Source organism: Schistocerca americana, chromosome 3 (genome assembly GCF_021461395.2).
Source record: "Schistocerca americana isolate TAMUIC-IGC-003095 chromosome 3, iqSchAmer2.1, whole genome shotgun sequence".
Lineage (NCBI taxonomy): Eukaryota > Metazoa > Arthropoda > Insecta > Orthoptera > Acrididae > Schistocerca > Schistocerca americana.
Window position 1 is genome coordinate 90620536 of NC_060121.1, and position 11619 is coordinate 90632154.

Genomic DNA, 11619 nt, shown 5'->3' on the forward strand with positions numbered 1-11619 from the left:
ATTTTTCAGGAGTGATTTTGCTGCTATTATATGTCTGCACTTTATATCCTCTCATTTTCTTTTGTTATCAGTTATTATGCTGCTCAAACAGCAAAAGTTATCTACTACTTTTTGCCTCTTGGTCCTATTCTAATTCCCTCAGCATCAGCTGACTTAATTCAACTACACTCCATTATCCTCATTTCACATATGTTGATGTTCATCTTATAAAATCTTTTCTAGATGTTATCTTCTCTGGTAATTTAATCTTCCAACTCTTTGATATCTCATACAAAATTGCAACATCAGCAGCGAACTTTCATGTTTTTAGTTCTGGTCAATTAATTTTAATTTATTGAATTTACCCCTTGTTTTATCCAAAAATTAAATTTCTCGTTGGCTTCCTTTACTACTTGCTTAGTGTAAGATGAAATAACTTGGAGTACGGTGTACATCCCAGTCTCACTAAATATTCAGTTGCTGGCCTCCTTTCATGTCTGGTTTTTGTTCAAGTTGTACATATAATGTGTCTTCCAGAATTTTATTCATGATAAGTTCAGAATTCCAAAGAGTGTATTCAAGACAATATTGGCAAAAGCTTTTTCTTAACCTAAATGTGCCTTTCTTACCTCTTCCTTCAAGGACAAGTCACAGAGCCAGCATTGCCTGTCATATTCCTACATTTCTCCAGAACTCAAATTCATCCGCTCCAGTATAGTCTCCTACCAGTTGTTCCATTCTTGTGTGCATAAAATGTGTTACCATGAGTTACAGGTTTTATGATTCAGTAATTCTCACACATGTTAGCAACTGCCAAAGTCAGCATTTAACATAATGTGCTCATCAAATGTAACATAAGATGACACAGTAATTTTTCTTAGCCCTGTCACAGGTATCACCAAACTTAACATACAACTGGTAGACAAAAATTATAAAACACCAAAAACACAACACACTACCATGCCAAATACGGTGTAGGGAAACAGTTGCATTCAAAACAGCTTCCATTTGTCTCAGTATGGATAAAGTCAGGTTCTGTAAGGTTTTTACGGGAATCTTATACCATTTTTTGTGCAAATTTAGGCAGTGACAATGTGGATGGATAGTGATCATAAAGGCTCAATAATATTGAGATATGATGACCTTGGTGGCCAGGGGAAATGCAACAATTTATCTCTGTGTTGTCAAAACGAGTCCTGGACAATGTGAGTTCTGTGAACAAGGGCCCTGTTGTCTTGTAACACAGTGTCACCACTGGGGAACATTGTACCACGATATGGACCTGATCAGCCAAAATGATCACATAATCCGTGGCAGGAACACAACATTGCAGAGTCACCATGAGGCCCATGGAGTACCGTTTTATGGCTGCCCAAATCATCATCGAACCCCCTCCGTGTTTCAGATGTGGGGCATAAACTTGGCCAGAAATTGGAAACCTATGAAACAAGAGTCATCCAACTGGGTCAGAGAGGTTACTTCTTTCAAAGAGTGTAGCAGTGTGTGTTGGACAATCTGACTATGTACTTGGTTTGAAAAGGGTGGAAGCTGGCCTGCCATATAGTGGAGGCAGAATTATTTAAAAAGGATTTTGTAGTAATATGTCTTGAGAAAAAATTTTGAGGATATGAGAGGATTCAAAATGCAGGAATGACAAAGCCAATTCTTAAGGTAATCCATTTTTTAATTATTTGTGACTATAGTTTCTTATTGTTAGGATGCTGTATATGGTTAAAGTTTGCTGTAGAAATTTTATAGTGGACCACATGGACTTCTCTGATAGTTGAACAATCAGTTGTACACAAGAGAGTTATTAAGAAATACTTTTGCTGCTTAAGGTGTGAGAATTTTATGAAAAGGTGTATTTTTGTTATGGCTTAATGAAGCATAGTTATACTTTCAATCTTTGTTCTCATTTCTAAGTTGTTCAAGTTTATTTCCTTATTTTTTATTCTTTACTTTCATGACTGTTTGCATACTTGCATTGCACTTTGTCAGTTCTGTACTGAGAAGCATTTTATGACAGATGGTAAGATACCATCTCACAATGCACATCACATGTATAGCAAATTAAATTTGATTTTTGACAGTCTCAATATATCCCTAATAGGAATGTGTTTCAGAGTGGATGAGTGTTCCGTGCGCACAGGTATGCCAATAAATTTAATTATCATCTAAGTTTGTGTCCACTGTAAGGTATAGTGAGTGTTAGAGTGATTTGTTAAAATAATGTATCAGTTCCCAGGCTTAATACCAGTAGCAAATTTCCGTAAAATGCTATCTTGTGAATTTTCAAGCAGTTTGACCAGAAAGTCAGAGGCATTAATTTTATGTTCATTTGTTCAGTAATTACAGTAACAGTTCTGATACACTTATTGTTTGCAAGACTAAGTATAAAGATTAGGAATGTTCAGGTCCAACATTTTAATCTGAATCATTTCCTTTTGCAGTCAGATGGCACGTGCAAATTTCATTGGAAATGAATTGTTTCCTTGCAGATGAACTGTTTTATGCACCGGCAAGTCTGGATTTCCCATGGTGTAATGTAAACTCCCAACATTTCTGTTCAGAATTAAATTTTCTCGTAGTTATGTTGCCCAGCATCAAAATTTATACATTTTGATATCAAAATAAATTGTATAAATCTCTCAGATACCAACTAGACGCTTACAAAGACAAGTTCAGAATTATTACAAGAAGCTTTCAGTCTCATTACACCATTTTCCCACCAGCTGGTTCTCATCTCACAGTACTGTGAAGTGGTTTGGAATCTCTCTTTTCCTGTTGGTGTGAATGCTTAATTATTCCTCTCCCCCACCACAAGTTTTCTGCTTGTATATAACAATGTAATATAACAATGTAATGCAGGAGTATGAAGCAGATGTGAAAGCTCGTTACAGCTGCAATAATGTATACAGAATGAGATAGCCATTATGTGAAATTCATCAGAGGGACACTCATTTGCTGATGCACTGTTTACCCACTATATAGTATCACTGTTCTGGTTGATAGACTGTTAGTCACATGATTAGGCTGATGGTTGTTGTCCTGTATAAACAGAGGGGAAAAGTCACCAATCTCGTCAATGCATATTGTTTTGCTGAATTTACTCTTAGTCTCCAAGTCTGTCATGACAGTTACAGAGTAGGTAGTTTATGGCCTTAGATAAGAACACTATTGAGAATTTGCAAATGAATATGGAGACATTTATGCAACTCAATTATTAATTTGAAGAAGAAAATCACTAACATTATTAATAAGTAATGTTGCTATCAGTAAACAGTTATCACTGCTCTCAGTTGTGACATCCCTGTTCTTAATGATATTGCGAGAATAAATTAAATAATATTCATTATTTCCAGCCTCCGATTACCGTGTGCTAATGGAAAAAGTGAAGAGCTTGATCTCCGTCTCCTGGTTGATGGTACTCTATCCACTTTAGTATCATCCTTGGTACCTTCTTGGCTATCGACTGTACAGTCTTTTCTCCCTGTCTTGTGGCTCCATGTAAGTGATTACTGCATGGGGATCTTTGTGACTTTTTGAGGATATTGTCACTTCCTCGTCATCACTTAATGGACCAGTTATTACAGTGGTCTCTTCAAAGAGCCAACTGGCAATTATATACTTCTGCTGTACTTTCACCATCCCTCTGTCAAATTGCCCTGAAGAGGCTGTAGGATATGTCTCCAGTGTGATCATCTGCACTGCAAGATCTGCTTTCCCCCTTTATTTGAGCCAACCCCATGCTGGTCGGTGCCATTGCATACTAGAAACATTCCAAGAACTATTCAGGCTCATCAAAGGAGCATACAGTATCTCAAGCTACATCCTTCACAGGCCACCCTCTATCTATATTACCCTTTAAGTGACAAGAGGTTTTTCCCAGCCTAACAATTCAATACATATCGGTGTGTACTCTGGTAATGCCAATGAATACTTCTACTCAGTTTTATACTTATTCTTAAGTGTAGCATGAGTTAGTGGTAGCAAATATTCATACCAATAAATCAGGAAAAAAATTATACATTGTAATTCCAGTCATTTACCAGTGGTATATATACTTACCAGTGTCATTTAAAAAGTTAAGCACAGTAAGAGGGAATGCTGGGATCATTATGTCCCCTTAGGAATGTATGCCTCTTTATCCCACATGTATCTCAAGCTGCATAGTCTACTGTCCAGAGTTTCCTCGTTAATGGTGGTATTTCTACCATACATTGATTCTTGCTGAACACCACATGGCCCACATTGTGACAGCATCTGCATGGTCTTACGTGCCTGCCACTCAAATGGCATAAAAGCAAGTTGAGGTCATCCCCATGTCCTTTAACTCTCATCATGCCAAATTATACAATGAACATTTCACTGACTGAAGCTGCTTCAGGCTGTTGACTCACCATATGCTGTGGTCCCAGGCCCTGACTTGGTTCATAATCAGCGGATCCAACATCCAAATGTTACTCAAAGGATTCTACCTACTCAAGGTCTTTGACTGTATTTGGCTAGAAGATGTCTTCCCTTTGCAATGGCAAGATGTATCATCATTCCAATCCTCAAACCAGTCAAAAAACCATAATCCATCTGTAGCTAGTGACCGATTAGCATCACCAACATGCTCTGCAAACTGCTTGAAAGGGTGGTAACCTAGTTATATGCTGTGTTCTCAAATTACAGGACCTTCTTTCCCCCTATCAGTGTGTTTTCTGGGAAGGACAATCCACAACCAACCATCTAGTTAGATTGGAAAAAATAATCTGCCAGGCTTTTTCAAAATGCCAACTCCTCTTTCCAGTGTGCCTACACTTACATAAGAAATATGACACCACTGTGTTTCATTACATTTTACTTATCCTCCACGACTAGGGCTTTGGAGGCTCCCTATTAATTTTTATTCATCAATTTTTATCATGTCAGTTGTTTCAGGACTGTACTGATACATCACTGAGCTCTCCTTGGGTCCAGGAGAACAATGTTTGTTGGGGCTCTGCACTGAGCAGTACGCTCTTTCACATCACCATCACTAGGCTTGTGACCTCTGCCAGGCCACTGGTCACTTCTGCACTGTATGTTGTCATGTGCCCATTACTTTTGGGGAGATGCCAAACCTACAAGTTACATATGTCCTCCCAGAGTATCACACACTTTTTGTAGATTTGATTTGTTTGCTGATATCTTCTGGATACTACACTCGTCTATAAATGGTCCTGCTATTCAGTCTCAGCTAATAATTTTCTTCACAATGCTCAGATCCTCTTCCCTGAACATTTAATGAATTGGCTGGGATGAGAGCTCATTTCTCTCCTCAAATAACATAAGGCATTCATAACTAGAGTTCTATCATTTCAACGATATATTGTCAAATTAACCATTAATACAATGTACTCTACAATGAGCACGAGGCTGCTCCTTCTCTCTGGTCTGTATACAATGTTATTGTTGTGGTCTTAAGTCCGAAGACTGGTTTGATGCAGCTCTCGATGCTACTCTATTCTGTGCAAGCCTCTTCATCTTCGAGTAACTTCTGCAACCTATATGCTTCTGAATCTGCTTACTGTATCCATCTCTTGGTCTCCCACTACAGTTTGTGTCCCCCACACTTCCTGCCATTACCAAATTGATGTGTCAGAACGTGTCCTACCAACCGATCCACTCTTTTAGTCAAGTTGTACCACAGATTTCTCCTCTCCCCAATTATATTTAGTACCACATCATTAGTTACGTGATACTCATTTAATCTTCAACGTTCTTCTGTAGGACCACATTTCAAAAGCTTCTGTTCTCTTCTTGTCTAAATTGTGTATCATCCATGTTTCACTTCCAAATGTGGCAACACTCCATACAAATACTTTCAGAAAAGACATCCTTACACTTAAATTTGAACTAGGGACCGATGACCATGGCAGTCTGGTCCCTTTCATCCCCCCAAACCAACCAACTAAATTTGAACTCGATGTTAGCAAATTGCTCTGTTTCAGAAAAGCTTTCATTGCCATTGCCAGTGTACATTTTATATCCTCTGTACTTCAGCCATCATCAGTTAAATTGCTACCCAAATAGCAACACTCATCTGTTACTTTCAGTGTGTCATTTCCTAATCTAATTCCCTCAGCATCACCTGATTTAATTTGACTACACTCATTATCCTTGTTTTGCTTTTGTTGATGTTCATCGTATATCATCCTTGCAGGACACTGTCCATGCTGTTCAAATGCTCTTCCAAGACCTTTGCTGTCTCTTAACAGCAATACAATGGCAATGGCAACCTCAGAGTTTTTATTTCTTCTCCCTGGCCTTTAATTCCTGCTCCAAATTTTTCGTTTGTTTCCTTTACTGCTTGCTCAATGTAAGGATTAAATAACAGTGTAGATTGGCTACAACCCTGTCTCACTCCATTCTCAACCACTGCTTGCCTTTCATGCCTCTCGACTTTTATATCTACCACCTGGTTTCTGTACAAGTTGTAAATAGCCTTTTGCTCCCCGCATTTTATCCCTGCTACTTTCAGAATTTCAAAGAGAGTATTCCTGTCAACATTGTCGAAAGCTTTTTCTAAGTCTACAAATGCTATAAATGTAGGTTTGTTTCCTTAACCCATCTTCTATCTGAAGTCATAGAGTCAGTATTGCCTCCTGTGTTCCTACATTTCTTCAGAATCCAAACTGACTTTCCCCAGGTTGGCTTCTACCAGTTTCTCCATTCTTGTGTAAAGAATTCATGTTTGTATTTGACAGCCATGACTTATTAAATTCATAGTTCGTTAATTTTCACATCTGTCAGCACCTGCTTTCTTTGAAATTGGAATTATTATATTCTTCTTGAAGTCGGAGAGCATTTAGCCAGTCTCATACATCTTGCTCACCAGATGAAAGAGTTTTGTCATGGCTGGCTCTCCCAAGGCTGTTGGTAGTTCTAATAGAATGTGGTCTATTCCTGGGGCCTTGTTTCAACTTAGGTCTTTCAGTGCTCTGTCTAATTTTTCACACAGTATCTTATCTCCTATATCATCTCCATCTATGTCCTCTTCCATTTCTATAATGTTGCTCTAAAGTACATCTCCCTTGTATAGACCTCTATATACTGCAGCCACCTTTCAGCATTTCCTTCTTTGCTTAGGGCCAGTTATCCATCTGAGCTCTTGGTATTCGTGCAAGTGGTTCTCTTTTCTCCAGAGGTCTCTCTAATTTCCCATAGTGACAGGGTATGTCAAATGAGTAGGTTTTACGTAACATTAATTGGTAATACAGCCTCTTTGGTTATTGCTTGGCGAGCCACCATAACACCTTCCATCAGCAGCTGCACAAAATAACTATCCACAACAGCAAGTGACGACGTCTATGCACCACTCATTCCCAAGGGAGAGGCAACTGCTTATATTGGTGGCTCTAGGTAAACAGAAGCCTAGCAAAAATGTTTTGCTGCACTCTAGCTTGGTTAACGTAAAGTAACAGTTCTTCTGCATATTCACGTATAGTCTTCCATTTCTCAAAGGGCCTATGAGTGTACCATGGCATTTCCTAATGAAATGTCATGGTATACAACAATCTCAAAGAATTTTGCATGTAGTGTAGCTCGCAGTCTGTAAACTTGGCTGAATCCGTGGTAGCTGAATGGTCAGCGTGACGGAATGTCATATCTAATGATCTGGGTTAGATTCCCAGCTGGGTCAGAGATTTTCTCCACTCAGGGACTTGGTGTTGCATTGTCCGTATCGTCATCATTTCATCCCCATCGACATGCAAGTTGATGAAGTGGCATCAACTCGAAAGATTTGCACCAGGCGAACGGTCTACCCGATGGGAAGCCCTAACCACATGGAATTTCCATTTACCTTGGCTGAACGCTAGCTCCAACATGCTGTCCATATGGCTCCTGCTCAGATCCTTTCCCATGGGTTGTAATTCTGTCTGGTGAAAGCACAAGTCATGCCTTTCTGTTGTCATACAACAGTCCATTTAACATAGAGCTGTACTTGGGAGTCTACTGTTGGGGTGTTGTCACACAGTCCTAATTTTTAAGACCCTTCTTTGATAAAAAGTGGATATGCTGTCCAATATTCAACTAAAAACTAGCTTCATGGGAAAGATTAATGAGCTCTGCATCTTTACCCATAACTCTTTGGGTGCAAATCACACCACTCTACTCTCTATTTATCGGGCTCTGGTCTCATTCTGATTGGGCTACAGTTGCTGGACTTACGGCTCAGCTGCAACTTCAGTTTTGAGTTTGTGGGAGTCAGTTCATCATCATGTAGTGAGTGGCTGTTGGTGCTTTCTGGACTAGTCTGTTAAAAAGTCTCTTTGCCAAAATGGAAATTTTCCAACTTCAATTGATTGCTAGCAGCCCTTGCTCACTTCTGCAATCACCATCCAAAAACTTCACAGTTATCCAAATTCTTAAAGTCTTTTTGCGTAGAAGGGGTGTTGACCCCAAGACATTGACTCTCGGGTGGCATTACCAGTGGAAATGTGGCTCAAAGCCCTTTCTGCAATTCCTCTCCTTTCGCCCCCCTCCTTCCACCCTTCCTTGGTTAGTATCCAGACAATGAATTGGAACTGATCTATTTTCAGTTCTGTAAGTTTGTTGCCCCCAAGACCTTTCAGCGCCTGTTCCTCTTGATGCTTCAGGAGTAGTAGGGTCCTACCATCATTTACCCTGACAGCTGTGAAGCCATGGATACATCTCCAAGTGGTCAGGAACAACATTTGTTTGCTGGATCAGATAGTCTTTATTATGACAGAGGTGATGGTCATTGACAGAACCCTACATTATATTAAACAGATCTCCCTTGAATGTCTTTTAATTTGTATTGTCTCAGTGAGCAATCTCGAGGCTATTGATCGATGTTACTCGTGTCACCCAGTGATATCTGCTGTTGCTGGCTTTCTCTTGGGCCTCAGTCATACTGCCTGCTAAGTTGTTTTTCTCTGGATCCCAGGTCATATGGGTATCCCAGAGAATGAACAGGCTTTCCATTTTACAAGATGCAATTACTTCTCGTATATTTTCTTTGATGATTGCAGGAACAGAGTTCCATATGCAGATAAGACCTGTCCTCACTTGAAGTTGGAACATCTGGTGGATTGCTGTCTCTTTTAATAAACTCTGCACCATCAAGGAGACTACTGCAGCATGACGCTCATACTCCTATTCCTTGTCCTATGTTTTCACCACATTGATACTTTTATTTTATTTAACGAAACACCACCACATTATGGTTGCAGAACCTTACAGACAGTAGCTCACATCCTCATGGTATGACTCCTATTCTCACTCTCTGTGCCAAGCATTGTCTTCCAGATCCTTTGCCTCTAACATTGTGAGACAATTCATGGAAAGCTAATCTGTTTCTGTGTTTTCTACATGAAAGTGGTTTTTATTCATGGATATAACATTTTAAACTACTGCTGGGGTGGGGACAGTGTGAATGGGATTGGGTCATCTCCCACTGCTTGCTGGGCCTGGGGGACCCTCAACCCTGTGTCCTTTATCATCTACCTTTGTCATTCCTCTTTTACTCAATTTTAATCATATTTCAATGGGGTTAGCTCTTTTCACTGCTGCATCCCATGTAACTTTATAAGGGTAGCACTCTGACAAACACAGCGTGTTAAGGGTTTCTTATCCTTGATGTTATTTTATGAGGAAAGACAGCTGAGCTGGTTTTTATGTTCCCTTCATAATAGTTATTATTATTCGTGTCTTTAATACTTTTGCTATAACGGAGCTGGGGTAGGACAACTATGGGTGGGACGGGTCCCATTATATGCTTAGTGCCAGGAAACACTCACTGACCTGAATATTTCCCTCACCTTATTTTATCATTGTCAGTCCAACTGATATTCTATGCAGTTTTAGACGTCTCACTTGTATTATTATGAATTTCCACGCTAGAATGCATTCCTTACTCCATAACTGTTATAGCCCTTAATTGATTGGTGGAGTTCAGGTGCAAGTGAGGTTTCTCTAACCACAGATGAATGCTGGAGCCATCCTCATCTACTCGTTGAGCTTCATATTGGCCTTACAAATTTACATCTCTTTAAATGACATCTTGTTTCAGTGACTCAATTTTACCATTCCTACATACTTTCATAATTGAGTCAAATTTCTGTCTGCTGTCACAACTCTAGATGACCTGTCTCTTTACCGTAGGGCTGATGATCTCATTGTTTAGTCTCTTAACCCTCCAACCAACCAACCAACCAACCAACCAATACTCCAGAAAATCCACTCCATGGCCAGCAGTACTTCCCCATTGGTTATACTGATGAGACCTCACACCACTGATTTCCATGTAATTGGATCCACCATAGAAGCAAACAACACAAAGAAATTCCATTCCAAAGAAGAAGTACACCACTTGGTGAACAATTGGTTGCTAGAATCTCAAATAATTTTTTTCCACATTCTGTGAACAGAAACAACATTAGTAGGTTTAGAAAAAACTTATGGCAGTGTTGTCTGTGTACACTCCATGGAGTTATAATGTTATCTGGGATAAACTGTGGGGAGTAAAAGGTTGTCTACAACATATTTGACAACCATACTGCAGCCCTGAATCAAAACACGTGAATGGGAAGCAGCAGTTGAGCAAGGGGTGAGACAGGGTTGTAGCATGTCTTCCACGTTATTCGATATGACTTGGAGCAAGCAGTAAAGGAAACCAGCGAGAAATACGGAAAGGAAATTAAATTTGTGGGTTTGAGATTTGTCACTGACATTGCAATTCTGTCAAAGACAGTGGAGGACTTTGAAGATCAGTAGTCAAATTAAATCAGTTGATGTTGATGGAATGAAATTAGGAAATGAAATGCTAAAAGTTGTTGCATTGCAGAAAGATATACTGGGTGAATATATAATTTTTATAAAAGTTTTTCACAGCCAGCGCTGATCCGAGCCAAGACAGGCTTGAGCTCAGTATCACAACAGGAATGTCAGGAATATCAAACAGGCAGGAGAACCAGAACTGCAAATATTGTGACTCACAGCCGAGGTCATTGCCACACATCGGTTGAACAAGATGTCAGAATTGGCAGTTCGGCAGTATGACTTTGCTTTGGAGGTAACATAATGTCATTCTGACAGCACTGCAAGGTGCAGTAACTATATGTAAATCTTACACAAAAATGCCTTTCAACCTGCTGACATTGGAGAAGGTGCCAAGCTGAAGAGCTGCAAGCCACAGTTGAGACTTAGAAGAGTGGTTAAGAATGCTGACGAGCCCAGAAAACTGGGCCACATTCAGTCATCCTCGCCGAGGGATAATGTCATTACCTCCCACAGCCAGTTATACTTGGCCCCCGAGCCTCTCTCTATTCCAGTTGCAGTGAGCCAGCACAGAGGCAGGACCAGTGACTCTCATGCTGACACCATTTGCAACTACTACCATCGAGACTGCAGCCAGCCCCGTCTGTTGAACTTAACTGTTATGAACTGCTCGCCTCTTCTCTGTTGATGTGAAGACTTGGAGTCTTCTACCACCAGCTGGCTTGGGGGCAAACTGACGGTGTGTGGCACACTGTCAAACTGTCACTGTATTGGGGAGACGTGATAGCTGCTGCTACCCCCACTTGCATTTGTAAGTGGACAATGGCATCCACTGCCTTCCTCCGGTTAATTGACACTGCCACCACCGCC